We start from the raw sequence: 18114 nt of genomic DNA, 5'->3' as shown, positions 1-18114 counted from the left end.
GGGCGGTGTGAGGGCGGTATGAGGGCGGTGTCTGCTCCTTCTGATCCGTGCCTCGCACCTGCCCCTGAGAATCGGTATATCTAGGCCTATGGGTCTCCGAAAGGCAATGCTGGGTGTTTGTGCGTACACGCACCCGCCGGTAAATCGAGCAGGTTTACCTGGATAAAGCTCCCTGGGCTTTGGGGCGCGGCTCCCTGAGGCGGCGCCTCTCCTCACGGCATCTCAAAAGCGTCAAAAGATTTACAAATAAACACGTTAAAACGTGCGGATTTCACCCATCTTCGTAGAAAACCAGTGTGTAAATCCACATTTATATTATCCGATTAGCTCAGCGGGTGTAATACTTTTGCTGCTTATTTACAATTTTTCTGCCTCAGCTGGGCCAGCTATGTTGCAGTTAGGTGAGTGTTTTTAATGGCAAATACAATACGGAAAATGATAACACAGGAGCCCGATCTGTGTGAGGGACTCACTCAGCTGGACCAACTATAAACCTACTACACACATTTTTTAATAGTTTAAAATTTTATTACTATGCTATTGACTTTTACATTGTTTAAAGCAGGAAGACTCTTTTTCTTTCCATACACACTCATAACAATAAGTCACTGTTGGCTATGTAGCATCTCTTTAGTGTGTAAATTATTGCTCTAGTGAAAACAGCTGCTTTTTTTTTTCACTTTATGAGTGCTTAGGGACATTTCAAGAAAAGAGGCTTGTTTTATCCTGCTGTCTTTTGTTTTTATTTCATTGGATTTTATTACTGGGGAAATTGAATTTACTACTTTTAAACTTGGATTGTTAAGAAGATCTTGTTAAACAAGAAAAACTGATATAACAAAAGTAAGATACAGTAAATTGAACTTTCACTTGTGATATGTGTTATATACCATAAAAAAAAAAAAAAAAAAAAAAAACAAAAAAAAACCAAAACCACAAAGCCAACTCTGGAAACTTCATTATCACATGGAATTATAAGCCTTTTTTGGGAATGAAAACTGAGCTTAATGATGCTACCTTAATAACAGCATAAAAAAAAGACCTCTACCTACCTAACCACTTCTCTTTGCAGGCAAATTACCATTTGTGCTTGAGGTGCGTGTCCTTAAATGAATGAGCCCAGTTAGAACCAGCTGGGAGTGGGCACACAGTGTGTGGGGATTGGGAGCGGGGCTGAGCCTCATCCCCAGTGGGTGCAGCTGTGCAGAGCAGGTGAGCGGTGTTGAAGGCAATGAGCCATGGGGTGCTGAGGTGTTACTGACCAACCACCAAAGGGAGCAGAGGGCACACAGCTGCCGTGCATGAGCATGAGGGGTGTGAAAGGCTGGGCTGGAGGACAAGAAGGGCAGAGCTTGCAGCCTTCTGAGGTGAAATGGTGTCACTCTGTACGGGCAGGCACCTGAAGTCTTCTCATGTGGTGTGGTGATACTTCTGGGTGGGCTGGTGCTTTCTGAAATGGTTTGCTGATACTCTGTGTATTGTGGCTGTCTCTGCTGCAATATGTGCTGCAACAGCTGGGTGGTCAGAGCAGGTGATTTTAGTAGCAAAATATCTTTACAGTTAATTTGTAGGATAAAAGCTCTGAGCTGTAGGTAGGGCAGTGGCAGAATGTGTCTGGGGGAGCTGTCCAGGGCCATCAGAACCTATTAATCTTCTTTGGGCTCTGGCACAATACACAATATGTACATCTTGAAGAGGTAGTAAGCAGGTTTAGTGAGGTGCTGGATAGACTGGTTAAAAAGGTGCTGAAAATGGGTTTATAAATTTTTTTATTAGTTTAATATTGTGCTGGTCTCAGATGCTGCTGTATTAGCTGTGTATCTCAAACTTGTTACTTTAAGGAGTTAGGATTTTCTACCCTGACACAATATGTACATCTTGAAAAGGTAATAAGCAGGTTTAGTAAAGTGCAGGGCAGACTGGTTAAAAAGTGCTGAAAATGGGTATAAATTTTTAAAATTAGTTTAATATTGTGGTAGTTCTAGAGACAGCTGTATTAGCTGTGTAGCTCAAACTTATTACTTTAAGGAGTTAGGGCTTTCTATCCTGCTGGTAAGGAATGCTGAAGTAGACTACGCTAAATGGATTTTTAGCAATGTTATGGGTATTTTTTTCAATCAAAACTACATGAAATGTAACATACCAGAGCTGTAAGGCTGATGGTCCTTACTGGTTTGTGTTAATGTTTCACTGGAAGGTGTTGTGTTTTTGCAGACCAAGAAATATTTTTTTTGTAGCTACTAAAGCTGCAGTATTTTATGCCAGATAAAAGGATTAGTATCTCTTATTGCTACTTTTTGTTTGTGCTTCATCAAATGATTGTGTTTGCCTTATTTATCTGATAAACATAATTATGTTCTACTGAGTTAGATGGTGACCTAAATCTACAGAATTTTGTTCAGTTTTTGTTAGGTTTTGCGCAGATGGCCATCCACCACCTCTGCAGTGCATTTAGTAGGTATAAAAGTGTGGTTTAAAAAAGTGAATCTGAGAAACAGTCCAGTCTTGTCTTGTCTTGGCTTCATAGAATTTCTCTTAGAAAGCTTGAGAGAGGCAGCTGTAGGATGCAGGAGACTTTTGTTCTGTCCCCGGGGGGGCTAGTGGGAAATGAAGAGTGCCACAAGAAATTAGCAGTGTAATTCTACCAAGTTAATTTTTTTAATGCTTAAATCTTCACAGCTTTCTAAACCTAAAGCTGTCCATGTTAGTACAGTGTCATTATTGCCACCTTCTGGCAAGGATGATCCCTATTCTCAGTCACTATCCAGTGTTCTGTTTACAGAGAATTTAGATTCATCCTCTGGAGTTTGGTATTTTCTCTGCTTATAGCTTTGCATTTTCCTGGAGTGGAAGTGGAGTCACCATTTTGGCTTTGACTTCGTATTTTCCAACATGTCAGACATGATACTTTTTCCAGGAAGATGTGATTGATAAACACTGAGTTGTTCAATGATGAATTTTATTTGAATGATAAACACCTCATAAACAAAGAGTTACTGGGCAAAGGCCGATTATTCCCCTGCTCCTTTCTCTTCCTGGTGAGGGCTGTTTTTAGGGATTATGCATCAGCATTACAGGTTTAAAATGCTTGTCAGCAATTAATAGGACAAGCGAGGATTAAACCAAAGGCTGTAGAGGATCAAATGACGTTGTGGTGCTGAAATGTAAAGAATGAAAGCATTGCTAATTTTGAGTTTAGGATGTTTGCTAGGCAAAATTGGTGTCTTTAAGACTTTAAATAGAGTTACACCTAGAGATTAATTTTTTTTTAATTTACTTATGAATAACTTCAGGAAGTTTGCCATTCTGTATCCTCTCTCTTTTAGAAATGCTTAGTTTACAGAAGCTTCCACTTGTTAAGAGGAAAACTGAAAGAAACAAAAGTTTGAGGTGGAGACTACACTGATTATTCCTTGCCAAAGCTTTCTTCCAAGAGGACTTCTGAGTTTTGATACCACATTCTTTGAAATGAACAGTACATTTCTAACACATTAAATCACATTAATGTTTCAATGGAACTATTAGTAGCTAGCCCAAGAACAACTGAGATCTAGCATCTCCATCATCCTCTAGTCTTTTTGATTAAATTAGTATACATTAAATGTTTATAGTTTTTTTGAAAGGTACTTGGCCCTAAAATGTTGGCATTTGGTAATGACACTTGTTTTTCATGAAATGCTTAGAATAAAATGCTTTATTTATTCAACAGAATGTTACTTGTGTACTGAAAATGGAAGGAAAATGCTACAGAATAAATATAGAATTGCATGTCTTCTGATAGTGTAATGGTACTTTGGAAAATGTTAGTAAGTAGCAGAGGAACTCAATCTTATTTAAAATGTATCCTCTATGTGTTATATCCCTTTTAAAACAATGGTTTGCATTCTGAAATCTGTGCATGCTCTCTAAAACCCAAGTTTTTAACAGAGAGCTTAGGGAAGGCAAAACACATTACAGAAGCAAGGACTTGAGTGCAGAAGTCAGTTCCAAAAATAACAGTGGACTTGTGCTGAAGTTCTCAGGAAGGATGAAGGCTGAGAATCAGCCTGAAGATGGAGAAAGCTTATGGGAATATGTCAACAAATCTTTCTCTGTTTCCTGGAGGTGACTGCTTGTTCTAATATCCTTTTCATTAATGTGATTTATAATATAAACTCTATACTGACTTCTATATGTAGGAATTAAATAGAGAAAAACAACTGATTTCCATGTATCTAACATCTGAAATCCTTTCTCGTATAATTTACTGTTCTTCTATGTCTCATTGATTTTTTCTCTTACAGAATACTTTCTTCTTTTGTTTAAGCACTTAAAGTGACAGTTTAAATGGGTCAGCATCCTTGCTTTTTGTGGGCAGAGGCCTATCCTGCCAGATGAGATCTGAATGATCTGTTCAATTTTGCTTCTCCCCAATGTTTCATTAACATCTCTTACTTTTCAGATAGAAGTCTTTAATTTTTCTGGGCACACTAATAACTTTTGCTCCAAGGGAAAGGACAATAAATATATGGGAGAGAAAAGTAATAATTCTAGTTTCTTTCCCTCTCAAGATGGAAACTATTATTCTACTGGATCCAATTACTAGTTGTAAAGTAGGAATATTATCTGTAATTTATTTCATCCCAGCAAGATAATGTGCACTTTTCTAACTTGGCTTTTATGCCAATGATTCTGTGTTATGTCTTAACACGCATCTTGCTAATAATGCAAAACTATTTTTTATCATCTTACATTAGGGATAAAAACAATTGATCAGATTACTTTAAAACTCCAGTGTAATAGCACATTGTGTATCTAGCTATTAATTAATTTAAGAAATGTCTGTTCTGTGTTCCTCTCTAGCACTTCATGTGTTTATATGCACATTCTTCTTGGAAGGCCAGGGACATTTTGTTCGGTGACTGAGAAGTGATGTGGACAGATGCCATGCTCAAAGCCTGTTTTCATATCTCCTCTCAACCTGTAAGTTTACAATTAACTTGATCCATACAAGTAGAGCCATTTATTCTGGACTAAGCAGAAGACTGGCTGTCTTCTTGAATTAAGGCCTCAGGTTGGAAGAGAACCAATAAATGTTATCAGGCAGAAGCAAAAGTTATTTTAAGATGCAAGGAGGTACTCTAAGGAATGGTTCACGAAATCATTTGGGACCTATTTCCACATATTGCACTGCGTAGATGCTCTTGCTCAATTTCTAAAGCCATGTGGCAAGGGGGTGATGGTGGTGTGGGAGCAGCAAGAAGTATTCATTTACAAGTAATTTAACTGAGTACCTTCCCAGAAGCAGGTAACCACACTTAGAAAAAAAATGTTCAGTTGTAGCTTTTCAGACATTCCTTCTCACAGCATCTTCTAGAATTGGTATTCCCTGGTAAGTCAGAGTAGTTATACAGGGAGATATTGGATTTAATATTTCCAGCCTGTGTTGTTGATGGAATCTAGGCACAGCAGTAGCAAGCTACTACACTAGAAATGCTGTATGGTGAACTGCCTGGAAATTTTGGGGTTTGCACTTTATAGAACAATATCTACCATCCTCAAAATGAGTTAGATGAAATAGTGTAAGGAAGTAAATTCTTCTCTCAGTAAGATGCATGTGGATGTGTGCCTGGAGTTCTGAGTTGCTTTCATTTGCCAGAGCAGTCAGGTGCTGTTTCTGCCTTGCAGTCCCTGCTGCTGGAGTTGCCACCCATGCTGCAACATGTTTATAAATAAAACCATTTCTAGCTGCAAGCTCAGCCTGCAATGGAAAGTTGAGTTGTGTTTCTTCTGGCTTGCACGTTACCACTAGGAGAGCTACTGCTGGCACTCGGTCAAGAATTCTGTTGATTCAGAAGGCAGTAAAGAAACTCTCAGGACTGTGTTGCCTCTGCAAGTATGAGTAAAAGTTTATTTATATCAGTCAAGTGACTATACGTGAGTATGGATCAGACCATTCAAATGAAGGAAGGTGCAGCTTTCACAAGTGGCTCCTTCTTGTTACCTCACAGGGCTCTCATTTGCACCTTGGCAGATAATTTTAGAATCTCAGGGTGCATATATGGTAATTCATAATGTGCTGGAAACACAAAACTTCTTAGAAAAACACCTTTAACTAGTTAATAACTAATTATGGTTTAGGCTTAATGCCTTTGTGTTAATCAAATATAATACAAGCAACAAACCAGATTGTCATATTTTTGCTCAGATATACTTCTACTATCGAGTAATTTTTCAACAGTGCCAAGAGTCTTATTTTCTAATTTAATCTTAAAAAATAAGTTTATTTCTTAATTGAGCTGTACCTAAGGAATATAATGCTGATAATAATCTGTCTGAAACTGTAGTGTAAATCTTTCAACCCTCGTGGTGATCAGTTTCATTGCTTAACTTTGCTGTTGGATTTTTTCAGAAAGTTTAGCCTGAATTTTCCTTGCTGTTCTGTTCATTCAGCAAGACACAGAAAAAGATGGGGATTTAACTTTCTTTAGTGTAATTTTTATTTTTCTATGGGCATGTAAACAGAGCATTTCTTTGTAAACAGATGTTTATGAAAGACATTTAAACACTATGAAGGATACCTGAAATCCTTTTAATTCATATATATGTGAATGGCTGTGTCACTTCTGCAAATATTTTTTCTACTGTCTTACCTTTGTTATGAAAATACTTGTGTAACTTTACCTCAGAATGTTTCAATCATGGTGATTGCTAATAGGCTATTATTGCTGATTAACTAGGGAATGCAGTCCATTTAGTAGGAACTATTACTGGTCATTGAGACTGCAGGAATGCAAAAGGAAAAAAACAGATTTAAAAAGGATATGTCTAAAATAACAGCAAGCACTTAAAAGCTTGGAAATGAGTGTAAAAATTTGAAAAAAAAAATTTGCCTGGAATCTAAATTTAAGTAGTCAAAAAAATTTGGAAGGGAGAACTTTGCTCTTTTGCAAACCTTTATAGCAGTTTTAATAAAGTTGAATTCTCACACAACTGAGAAACTTGTAAAGCAGCCAGTCATAATCCTGACGAGTGTTTGGAGAAGCTCTGTTGTGTGTTGTAATGTTTGTTTTGAACACACATCCATTTTAGCTGTATCTTAAAACCAGTTTTGATGTTGTTGTCCTAAGTAGACTCTGCCAAGGGTAAGGACATAAATGACACCAAAATCCTTTCTTTACTGGAGGTTATAATAAATTTTTTTTCTCTAACACCTGCAAAGTTTTGTGTATGTATGTGATGAATGGTTGCTAATTCTGATATTCCAGGTTTGAGAGGTTTCTCTTTCATGTCATTTTTTATCTTCTCTTTCAAGTTACCTGCATGCACCTGCTGTTGTTTTAGCAAGAGAGGCTGATAGTTATTTTTGGAGTTTTTTGGTGTGTTCTGGGAAGGATTGTTCTGTAGCTCTGTGAAGGCTGCTGTGAAATATCCTAAATGTTAATGGTAGAGGGTGAAGAGACCTGTTTTGACCTTAAATACCCAAACGATTTCCAAACTGATCTGGTAAAGGTGTTGATCACTTATATTCTCTTCCCTGTGCTGAATGAATAGTTTGCAATTTTCCTTCCTTCTTTTGCAGGAAAGCTGTTAACACATTCCCAAAACGTACCCTCACAATTTTTCCATGCAAATAACCAAGCAGGAAAACATCAGCAGAGGGCACTATTGAGTTATAAATAGAATAATAATACATTGGCATTTAAAAAAAATGTGTTGGCATGTGTTTTCAGTTTCCATTCATAGAATCATAGCGTAGTGAAAGGGGCTCTGGGGGTCATTGGGTCCATGCCTGCCTCAGAGAGGCGAATTCGAAGTTAGATACAATGAATGTGGCCTCGCTAATATTTCTACATTGCTGGATCACCTGTAACAAGCTGCAATCAGATGCAGTTTTTCTCCAAACCACATTTATAGCCATTTGCGAGGCTGGATGCAGAGCATGCCCAGAGCTGAAGCATAGTTATTTTATATATGAGTAAGACCAGAAAAAATTGTTTAACCATTTCTGTTTCCAAAGTCAGTAAATAGATTTTGCTCCTCAACTTGAGTAAAAAAAGGCAATCATAAAAAATTTTTTTTTTTTGATAAAGTGTTAGCTGCAGTATTTATTCAGACAAAATATTTGTGATTTTACATATTAAATAGGGCTGTTAGAAAGGGTAACATCTGTTTTTTAAAATTCTCTTTTCACTCCTAGAAAAGTTAATATTTTAGGTATGGTTATAGTAACATAAATGTTTGCCTACCTCTGTGAATTTTGAGCTAAACAACGCCTAAAGAGGTTTTTGGCCTCTTAAAAGCACTTTCCCCCTCATTTAATCAACTGTATTTGCTCTTCAGCTAAAATTTTAGCTCCTCTCAGATGCTGATCTATCCCTTTAACACAAGTAGTGGGGTTGGTGAAATGTCAGTTTAGATTGCTGGCAGCTCTGCAAACAAATTAATTTTAGCAGGCAAATGGCCTCCTGAGGCACAGGCAGTTGGGAGTGCTGCTGTGTGCATGGCCTTGCGGGATGCAACACCAGCTGGGGTGGAATTCTGTGCAGGTTGGGAAGGGCTGCAGGGAGCTGAGCTGGAACTGCTCTGTTAGCAGCAGAAGCAGGGTATGGTGAGTGTTTGGGTTGTGGTCAGAACTCGGGCAGCATTTATGTGCTCTGCAGTTCCTGGAGCAGCAGCAGCCGGAAAAGTTTTTGATGAATGGGGATGTTTGCCATGTAGGAATAATATAAAATATGAAAATATGCTCCCAACTGAAATGATATTAAAAAAAAAAAAATTTCTAAAACTCTGCAATATTCCTGGTTTCAGAATGCTGATGATCTCTTTATTTTTCAATTAGGTGATATTAGCCAAGCTTTTATTTTCTCCTATTTTATTTCAAAAATAAAAATTGCTATTAAATATGCAATTGAGCAATATGAGTTGTCAAAGAGAGGTAGGCATGAACATCTGTGGAGGTAATGTGGTATTTTAGTGTGTTGGAAGATGGTGGTGTGGAGATGAGGAAGTTCTTGTGTAGCAAGTTTTGAATGATGTGGAGGACTTGGGGCACAGAAGAATTAAAGATCAGTTTAGGGCAACTGCTAATGACAACACTCTTCTGAATGCTGACCCAAACTGAAGAATGCTGGGCTTTAAACAACAAAACCCTCACAGCTTCAAGTGTTTTGTCTGTTACTTCTGTAAGGCAAGATTGACCAGCATGGCAATTTCAATGTAGGTACTGTTGAAGCAGAGTATTGTTGATTTATGTTTTTTTTTTTATAAGTATGGTTTTATAGTATTTCTTACTCAATAGTATGATTTTATTTCTTTCCAACCACTTTACTGGAGAGCTGAGGTAGATAGCAACATGAAGAATTTACAAGTGAGTACCACTCTTGTGTTTTAAAGCCTTTTTTTCCAAAGATGTTGTATTGAATGTGTAGACAGATTTATAGAAAGCAGAGGCTTCTCCAAATCAGTGAGTTTTATTAAGGAAATTTTTTCTTGTTTTAGTACGTCCTAGCCTGTCATCATTACTTGAATTAATTCCAGTTCCTTTTTTCAATCTAGTTGCTTATATTAGCTGAACTTTTATTAGCTAAAATGGTAAACTGTTGAATTTTGTAGGATACATCATTTTCCTTTAGCTTATCCAATTCTGCAATGCTTTTCAAGAGTGCATTTGTGACAAAATTGCAGTCTTCCAAGCTGAGGAACACATCTGTTGTAAAATACGAATCACAGTGCTACTTCAGGGAGTTTACTGCATGTCACATTAAAGAACTTCAGATAGTTACTGAAGCCACTGGGATGCACTAATAATTTGTTAATTGCCTTAAAGCAAATGTTTCACTGTCTTCAGACTGAGAAGCACACAGAAGAATTAAAGATCAGTTTAGGGCAACTGCTAATGACAACACTCTCTCTTCTGAATGCGAACCCAAACTGAAGAATGCTGGGCTTTAAACAACAAAACCCTCACAGCTGGGCAGTCCCAGCAGTGACAGTGTGGGACGGGCCCCTACTGTAAAATTTTGTATCTCCTGCAGAAAATGTAGCTCAAAATGGATACAGGGGAGAACGTTAAGGTTTGGTCAGTCCGTCATCGGTGTGAGAGGTGAGAGGTTTGCTCTTGACTCCCAGGGTACAGTGGTGGCCACCACTGTAAACAGCAGCACATTTAGCACTCCTGCTGGCAGTGCTTTTTGCTGTGTGTTTGGAGTGTTCTTGGTGAAAAAGAATTCAAAGTCACACGCTGGATCGTCCAGTTACTGAAAGCAGTTGAGATACATGAAATTGTGGGAATAAGCTGTTACACCTGGCAGACTACAGAAGGCACGGGTTCCTGGTGCTTTCAGACACGTACTACATCCACAGAGCAGCAAGTAATGATTTTAGCCATGCCTTTGTGACATCAATGTTACCCTGACTGATTGAAATCAAGCACACAGTTACACAGTAACTTCCTGTGTTTTGGTATCCCTCTTCCTCCTCCACCCCCACAAACGCTAGCACATTGCCCTCAAATGGCTGCCAAGCAGTTTTGGGCTCTCATTAAGAGATTCTATTGTGTGTACTCTTAAAAAAAGTAGAAATCGCACATCATTGTGTAGTTCTACATGACGAGTTTTACTTCACCTTTAGCAAGTTACAGTGAGTGTTTTGTGATTTCCTATTGTTACCTTAATATTGTGAAGTTGCAATTCTTTGCTGACTTTTACTATCAGGATGACCCATTATTCTCTTGCTGAGTTTATATTCTGTTGCTATTCTAATGGGATGAGTGAAGAGAAGAAGATATTGTTTGTTTTTACTTTCCTCTGTAGGGCTTTGGTTTGTGACACTTCTCTGTGAAATTATCCGTATGTTTCCTTAGGAGTTTTCAAGGAAGACTTGAGTTCACTATTACACAAAAAAGGATGATATTCAAGATGCTGCTCTTGTTTTGGCAGCTTGAATTGAGTTCCAACAATTCTGTTTAAAATAAAATCAGTGGGATTTATGTCAAGGTTGTTTAAATGCTTCCTACATCGTGGAACAAATTAGAATTAATGTAATGTCTTTCATTCCCCCAAGTTTATTCTGAACCTCTAAAGAAAAATAGTGATGGAAGGGAATTTCTTATAAACACTTTTAGGCGCACTTACAAACAATGTTTCTTGAATTCCTGGAATTAAAAGCAATTGTGTGTAGTGCATCCTCCCAAATCCATGCAGCTAATTATCTACAATAAACTTTCTAAAAGCAAACAGATAAGATCAGTATATTTCATAAGAGGAGCTTTAGAAGGATGCTCTGCCTCTGATCTGGAAATGAAATTGGTAGGAATTTCCCATTTCTTTTGGAAAGATTGGCAGTGGTTATAGTGAATTATCTATCACTTCTTTTATTGGGGATATGTGGACAGAGCAACTGTATAAAGGAGGGAAACAAGACTTTTGCCTTTCTTTCAATTATTCAACTCTTTTAAAGAAATACTTGTGGCTGTAGTTTCAAAAGCAAAGCCAATGGCATCTTGGCCTGGACCAGCAGTGATGTGGCTGGCAGGAGCAGGGCAGGGATTGTCCCCTGTGCTGGGCACTGGTGAGGGCACACCTCGAGTGCTCTTCCCAGTTCTGGGCCCCTCATTGCAAGACAGACGTCAAGGGGCTGGAGAGAGTCCAGAGAGGGCAACAGAGCTGGGGAAGGATCTGGAGAGTCCTGTGAGGAGCAGCTGAGGGAGCTGGGGGTGTTCAGCCTGGAGAAAAGGAGGCTCAGGGGAGACCTTACCACTCTCTACAGTGATTTGAAAGGAGGATGTAGCCAGGTAGGGGTCAGTCTCTTCTCCCAAACAACCAGCAACAAGACAAGAGGAAATGGGCACAAACTGTACCAGGGAAGGTTGAGGCTGTACATCTGGAAGAATTTCTTTACAGAAGGGGTTGTTAAACATTGTCATTGGCTTTTTGGAGAGGTGGTGGAGTCACCATCCCTGGAAGTGTTCAAGAAAAGACTGGATGTGGCACTTAGTGCTTTGGTCTAGTTGACATGGTGGTGATCAGCGAAAAATTGAACCTAATAATCTTTTCACACCTTACTGGTTCTATGATTCTGTGCTCTCTACAGTGTGTGCTCTGTAAAACATTATATGTGATGAAAAGGGACAATGTTCTGGAGGCAAAATTAGGAATACAAGATGCTTTAAAGTCTGAGTGAGAAAAGGGCTTACATAGGATTTAAGTGCTGTGGACTGTATGGCAACTTACTGCAGTCCCTAAAAATTTAAATGCAGTCATGAACTCAGCTGGATGGACAATAAGCAGCAGTGTCAATATTGTCTTGCTAGGACTGCAAAACTAGTAAGATACACAAGTTTTCATCAACTTTATAGAATTCTTGCATACAATGTTATATGCAGTGTTAGAAGAAAACTTTCATTTGAAAAATACAAACCTACTACTGAGCAGATGATGGGGGGAAACCACCTGGAAACAGATGAAAGTCTGCTGGTTGTTTAGATGTTGCACCTTCTTTTTATGCTTATGAACTGCTAAGTGGTTTGTTAAATCCATTTCCAAATGCAAGACTTTTTACGTGAGGGTGGCTTTGAGCCAAGGCCTGTGCTGGAGGCTAGGAAGTGACAGGCAGCTGCTTCTCCTGGTGAGCAGCTGGAGCCAGCAGTGTGGAATAAACAGTGTGGTGGCATCTCTTGGAGTGTCTGGACCATGAGTAGCCCCTCATTAGGTCAGGTCTGGGGAATGAGGCTGACTGTGGCTGAAGAAATGCAGCTTCTTAAAATGAGTTTGTGTCCTATATGCAGAAGGGTTGGAAGAAAGGGACAGAAAATCAGTAACAGGGTGGGAGGGAGAGTCTGATTTGCTGTGGGCAGGCAAAAAATAGGAAATCCTACCTCACATCTGTGAGTGATGGAGGTGGTGAGGAAAACCTCCAAAGAATGAAAGCTCCAGGGAGGTGGTGGAGCCAATTTTGTTGTTGATCTGAAATTGGCTCCCTTTGACATTGTGGTCAGATCTGGGAAGCTGAAGGCATGAGTTTTAGGATCTCAGGCCCAGAAATTGAACTCTCTTCTGAAATGGGATCTGCCATACTTATTTTGTTCTTGTAAACCTTGTGTTTGCATGAAAATAATTGAAAGCATGTGCTATATATATGCTTGTCTCAGACTGTCTTGCCCCATGTTACATCTTAAAAATCAGTTGAAATATGTTTGAGAATTGTCTGGCTTTGATTTTTGGGTTTTGCAGGGTTTTGTTTTCCTTGGCCTTTCATTGAATGTGCAGAAAGAGCTGGTATGTTGAAGGTTTTCTTTAGAGCTGTTATGATCTGGGAAGTTATGTACTGTTGCAGATGACAGTGAAAAGGATTTCCAAGGTGTTTACAGATAAATGAAATTGTTTTCAAACATATTGAGGTGTGACTTGCAAGATCACAAAGTTCTGACAGCACACAAAAAAAAGGTATTGCTTCCATGAAAGTTAAGGCCAGGCCAACTTCTATAAACTTCACAAAAAGAAGCTTACAGCAATTATAGACTTAGTAGACTGAAATGTATGAAAAAAAGAAGGCATTCCAAGACCAAGAGAAGTGCTGGCGTGCTTCAGAGCTCATCTGTGTCCCTCTAACTTATCATTCAGTGTAACAAAATATCTCCTGTAGAGGAAATGAAGTACAAGTCCAAAATACCAGCAGGTCTAGTAAAGCTAACTCTGTTCTCTGTAGGGAAAAACATCTAGAACTCTCATTAATCATAGAAAGATTTGAGTTGAAAGGGACCTTAAGATCATGTAATTCCAGTCCTCAAGGATATTTGTCAGACAAGGATTTTAAGAAGATAACACTCCAGTACCTGGTAGCACAGATAGAACAGTGTGTGCAGGCAATTGCCTTGGGCAAAGCAACAGCTTCTTCAGAGGAGAAGCAAATTATGACAGTAGCAACTTACAATATAATGAAGTGAAACATGCAGAGAAGTAGAAGAACATTTCTGAGTACCACAAAGCATGTGAAAGACATCAGTTTATCCATTTAGAAGCTCCTGTGACCTTCTTTGTACCTTGTGTGACTTGGCCACTGGAGTACTGAAATGAAAAGGAGTAACTTTTAAAATCATCATTGACAAGCAAGCCTGGTCCTCTGACTGTTGGTGATTCTCCTTTTCTTTTTGCTGGGTATTCAGCCGTTTAATTCTCACAATTTTACAAGCAAAAAGCCCCCACTAACACACACAGAAAACCAAGATAAAATTTTGAAGGAATGCAATAAAACTAAATTCCAATTTTTTGCCTTTTTTTTTTTTTTATAAAGACAATTTTTAATGCTTCCATGTGGATTTTACTGGTTTAGAGTTAAAACTAAGTTTTAATGAGCTAAGCATTTGTAAATGGAGCCTATTATAATGGGACAAGTAAGCACCTCTTAATGATTTCTTGCTTAGCTCTTTCCCTGCAACTGCTGCCTCGTGTCCTCCCACCCCATGCAGGCTTCCCGACCCTGCCACTTAGCAGGGTACTAATGAATGAGCCAAAAGAGCTTTGCCTTGGCACGCTTCTGTTGGCTGCATTTGGGTTTCAGTGATGAAACCCAGAGAGGAAACAGAGCCCAAGAGCTCAACAGTCTGGCAAGAGTGCTGCTGTGCATCAGATGTGTAAGGCATCCTACTACCCTCAAGTTTTCCTGAGATTCCTGAGACGGTTCTTTCCAGACAAGTTGGGAGGAGTAGAGTGGAGCATGTTGTGTGGTTGGATTTATTTTTTTTTTAATTTATTTTTTTAATCTGTAGCAAGTTCAGACTTGAGATCTTGTAACTGATAATAAAGCAGCAGTGTCAAGATTTGTCTGTGTATCAAACCAGTAAGGAAAGACAGCAATTAGAATTAAATAGGATTTTTGAAAACAGGTCATGTTAGTTTATAACAAAGAAGGTTGATTGCTTTGTTTTGTCCTGTTTGGTTTGGGGTTTTGTTCTTGTATAAATATTTTTGTTCATTTTGTTTCCCCAGGAGGTAATTATAGCTGTGTTTTCTTGCTGTTTAACAGGCTAATATTTTAATATTTCTCCTGGTCATAATTAACATGGATGAATTTTTTATGGCAATACAATCATGTTACAGCAAATGTAACAAAAATCCATGGTGATGACAATGGTATTTGAGAGAGCTTATCTGTAAGCTACAGATAAACCACACTTTTACCCATATGTTTTAGTTATCCTCTCACATACTCATTAACATGACATATATGTGCTTTTATTTTTCTAAAGGAAGCAATTTGATAGATAAAAACCATCTCAAACTGCAGAGAGAGAAACTTGATCCACTGTTAAACTACACTTTTTTTTTTTTTAATGAGGAGAAAATGAGTCATAACTAAAGCAGAGGGAGAAAGAGATAAATAAAAGCTGCTCACAATAGCTGATAATAATTACAAAAAGTACAGTGCTGATCAGGGAATATAGGTGTTGGGAATAATACAATTAATAGCAACATTCCTTGCTAAATTCACTAGAATGAGTATCAAAATATTTAATTAGGAATGCAGGCATTCCTTTTTGAAAAAAGCCTCTTGAAGGACCTTCTCATGTGGCCTATGCATAAAGCTGTGAACAGGACAGCAGCGTTCATGTCCTCACTCCCTTGAGGCTCTGTCCAGCTCTCTCTGAACTGAATGACAAATCTCTTGCTGGCATCACTGAAGTGGAGGGGTCCTCGGATATGTGCCTTTTCCCTGTGAATGTGGCTAATGCTTTCTTTTTTCCTGTAAAGTCTGAGCAGTCTTGCCTGCATCCAAAAATGTCAGTTGTGACCTTTCCAAGTACCATTAGTTTTTCCTCCTGTCCTCCTCTTCTGCCTTACCTGCAAGAGGCCTACATCTAGTCAGGATCCTTATGTCTTTCTTTGTTCCTGGCATAAATTTACACTGGTTTCAAGTAAATGTAGGATTGACACCATACACTGTAGGCACATACAACATTTGAACTTTCCTCCACATAAATTTATTACTTTTACCTTAATTTTATAGAATTTGTATATTAGTGTTTAGTAGTGAAAACTGGTTATTTACTAGTGAAAACTGGTTATTTACTTTCAAAGGGCAGTGTCAAAAGGGAAAAATTTGTTAAGATACACTTGCTCTTTCTTGTTTTGGCACATAAGGTAATCATAACTATGGTTTTGCTGGAAAATTGTTAGGACAGCTGTATATAAATGATGAATTACATGGACTGGATTTTAATGGAAATGGCTTTTTGTCCTCAGCTTTGCTTCTATTTAATGTGAAGGGAAGCAATGTAAGCTTGTTCTTCAGTCATTTGCAGGAAAAAAAATAAAGCTTGTTGTTATTGGGTTTTTCGTAAACAAATCCAAACAACTTCAATAAATAATGGAGAGAGAAGGAGGAACAGGCAGAGTGCTAACTTGTGATCATACTTACCCATCTGTGTTCTGTGACAGTGTTCCTTATTTAATTAACAGTAGTGCACAAAGATCATAACCTTGTTTCTGACACTGTGAAATTAATACTTTTCCTGTTCTGAAGAGCTGGCAGTCTAAAACTGCTCCTTCTTGACATATTTAGGCAGTAAGAATAATTTGTGAGAAATTGACCTAAATAATATTACCAAAGAGGTAGCTTTGCCAAGTAAAGCTAGTTTAAATATTTAAAAGAATGGAGATGCATTGTCAAAGGGACACAGATACTTGTTTCACTCTCCAGAAAGCTCTTTATGCATGACTTGGTGCACAAACACCTATAGGGTAAGGACTTCAACAGTGCTGGATGAAGTCTAAGAAACTACAGTGTAACAAATAGGTTACCTGAAAAAACCCTGTAAGGTAGCAAAGGTCTCATTTGAGATGTAAAATGAACAGTTTTGTATTTTAGAGAGAAGGAAGATATGGTAATAAAACACTTAACGAAAAGAAATATTGATGAATAATACTATTTTATTTATGTAGCAAAATAGATCTCAAAATGCAGCCTGTGCTCTTGAAAAAAATCAAATTTAACAGAGGATTTGTCAGAGCAATGTAGAAGAAAAGCAGAAAATCCAGCTATTACTGGGACTATGATGAATTAGAATAATTTTTCTGCCATCTTCACAGGCTGTGCGAACTTGAGTTTTCAAAATAAATCCTAATCCAAACTGAAGTGACATCTCTAATTCATACCAGGTAAAAACATTTAGGAGAGGTATTTAAAGCAATAGAAGGAAAACTGTAGACTTGGCAGCAAAGGTTTCAAGCAGCCCAGTTGTAACTTTCTGATAGTGAAAAACTTAGGCTCCCACAATGCCTGCTAAAGGTTAAAATCCTTTCCAAGCAGTGATGGAGAGCAGATGTTCAGCAGGTAGAATGTAGAAGCAAGATAGAAATTAGTCTTCCAGATAAATATTACCAGAAAAATATATAAATATGTAGAACTTCAGGTATAATAAATTAGAATGAAACATCCAGTGAAATGGACAAAAGATTCTTGTTTACCTCATTGAAACATCTGTTAAGGAAATAAACAACTTCATGAATAAATTTAGCAATTACTGATGTGCTGAAATGTTTTGAGTAGAGCACTTGTGAAATTTAAATAATATGAAACTTGTGTAAAGACTTCTATGTAAAACAAGTAGAGGAGAATATTCTTTGAATAGGAATAGTTCTGTCCTGTCTTAGCAGGAATAAAATATTGCTACTTCTTAACCGTACAGTGGCCTGTGAGTCATTATAAAACCTGCTTTTTTCAGGTGACAAATGCAATAATTTTACCTTGGCAATTGTTGCTTCAAACATAAGCAGGCAAAAGAGTTGTCACATATATTGCATGCTACTGGTAATAATTGTATCCACCCCAAACTTCAAACAAAACCCACTTTTGAAGGGGTCCGAGATTAGGTTCTCAGAAAGTGATATTGAGATGTTTTTGCTTAAAGCCTCTTAAGCAGATGTTAACTGGTGCAGTTTCAAACTTATGTTTATAGGTTGTATTGTTTGTATTGGTGCCCTGAATTTTATAAACAGCTATGATTAAAAGACATTCTTCTGGCATTGTGCTGTCCCCCACTGCCAAAGATACATTTGTTTCCAGTGCTTTTGGATTTGTGTTATTCCCATTTAAAAGGAAGGAGTGAATAACTTCTATAAGCCTTCAGAAATCTCT

The 18114-nt window shown here is 38.0% G+C and overlaps 1 protein-coding gene across 6 annotated transcripts in view; it reads left to right on the top strand.

The window, feature by feature from the left end:
* Window positions 1-86: 86 nt before the first annotated feature.
* IRAG1 (inositol 1,4,5-triphosphate receptor associated 1) overlaps window positions 87-18114 on the top strand; it is a 98280-nt gene continuing 80252 nt past the window's right edge. For 3 of the 6 annotated variants that reach the window (XM_041464670.1, XM_041464683.1, XM_041464682.1), the window contains exons 1-2: window positions 87-401; window positions 4843-4962. The gene's annotated coding sequence lies outside the window, so the exon portion shown is untranslated. Of the gene's footprint in view, window positions 402-4072; window positions 4105-4842; window positions 4963-5280; window positions 5372-9238; window positions 9350-18114 lie in introns of those variants that run through there. The other 3 variants (XM_041464671.1, XM_041464674.1, XM_041464676.1) reach the window with 3 other exon arrangements.

Source organism: Pyrgilauda ruficollis, unplaced genomic scaffold, assembly GCF_017590135.1.
Source record: "Pyrgilauda ruficollis isolate IOZ18807 unplaced genomic scaffold, ASM1759013v1 scaffold182, whole genome shotgun sequence".
Classification (NCBI taxonomy): domain Eukaryota; kingdom Metazoa; phylum Chordata; class Aves; order Passeriformes; family Passeridae; genus Pyrgilauda; species Pyrgilauda ruficollis.
The sequence above is the reverse complement of the archived record's forward strand: the minus strand, read 5'-3'. Positions and strand labels throughout refer to the sequence as shown.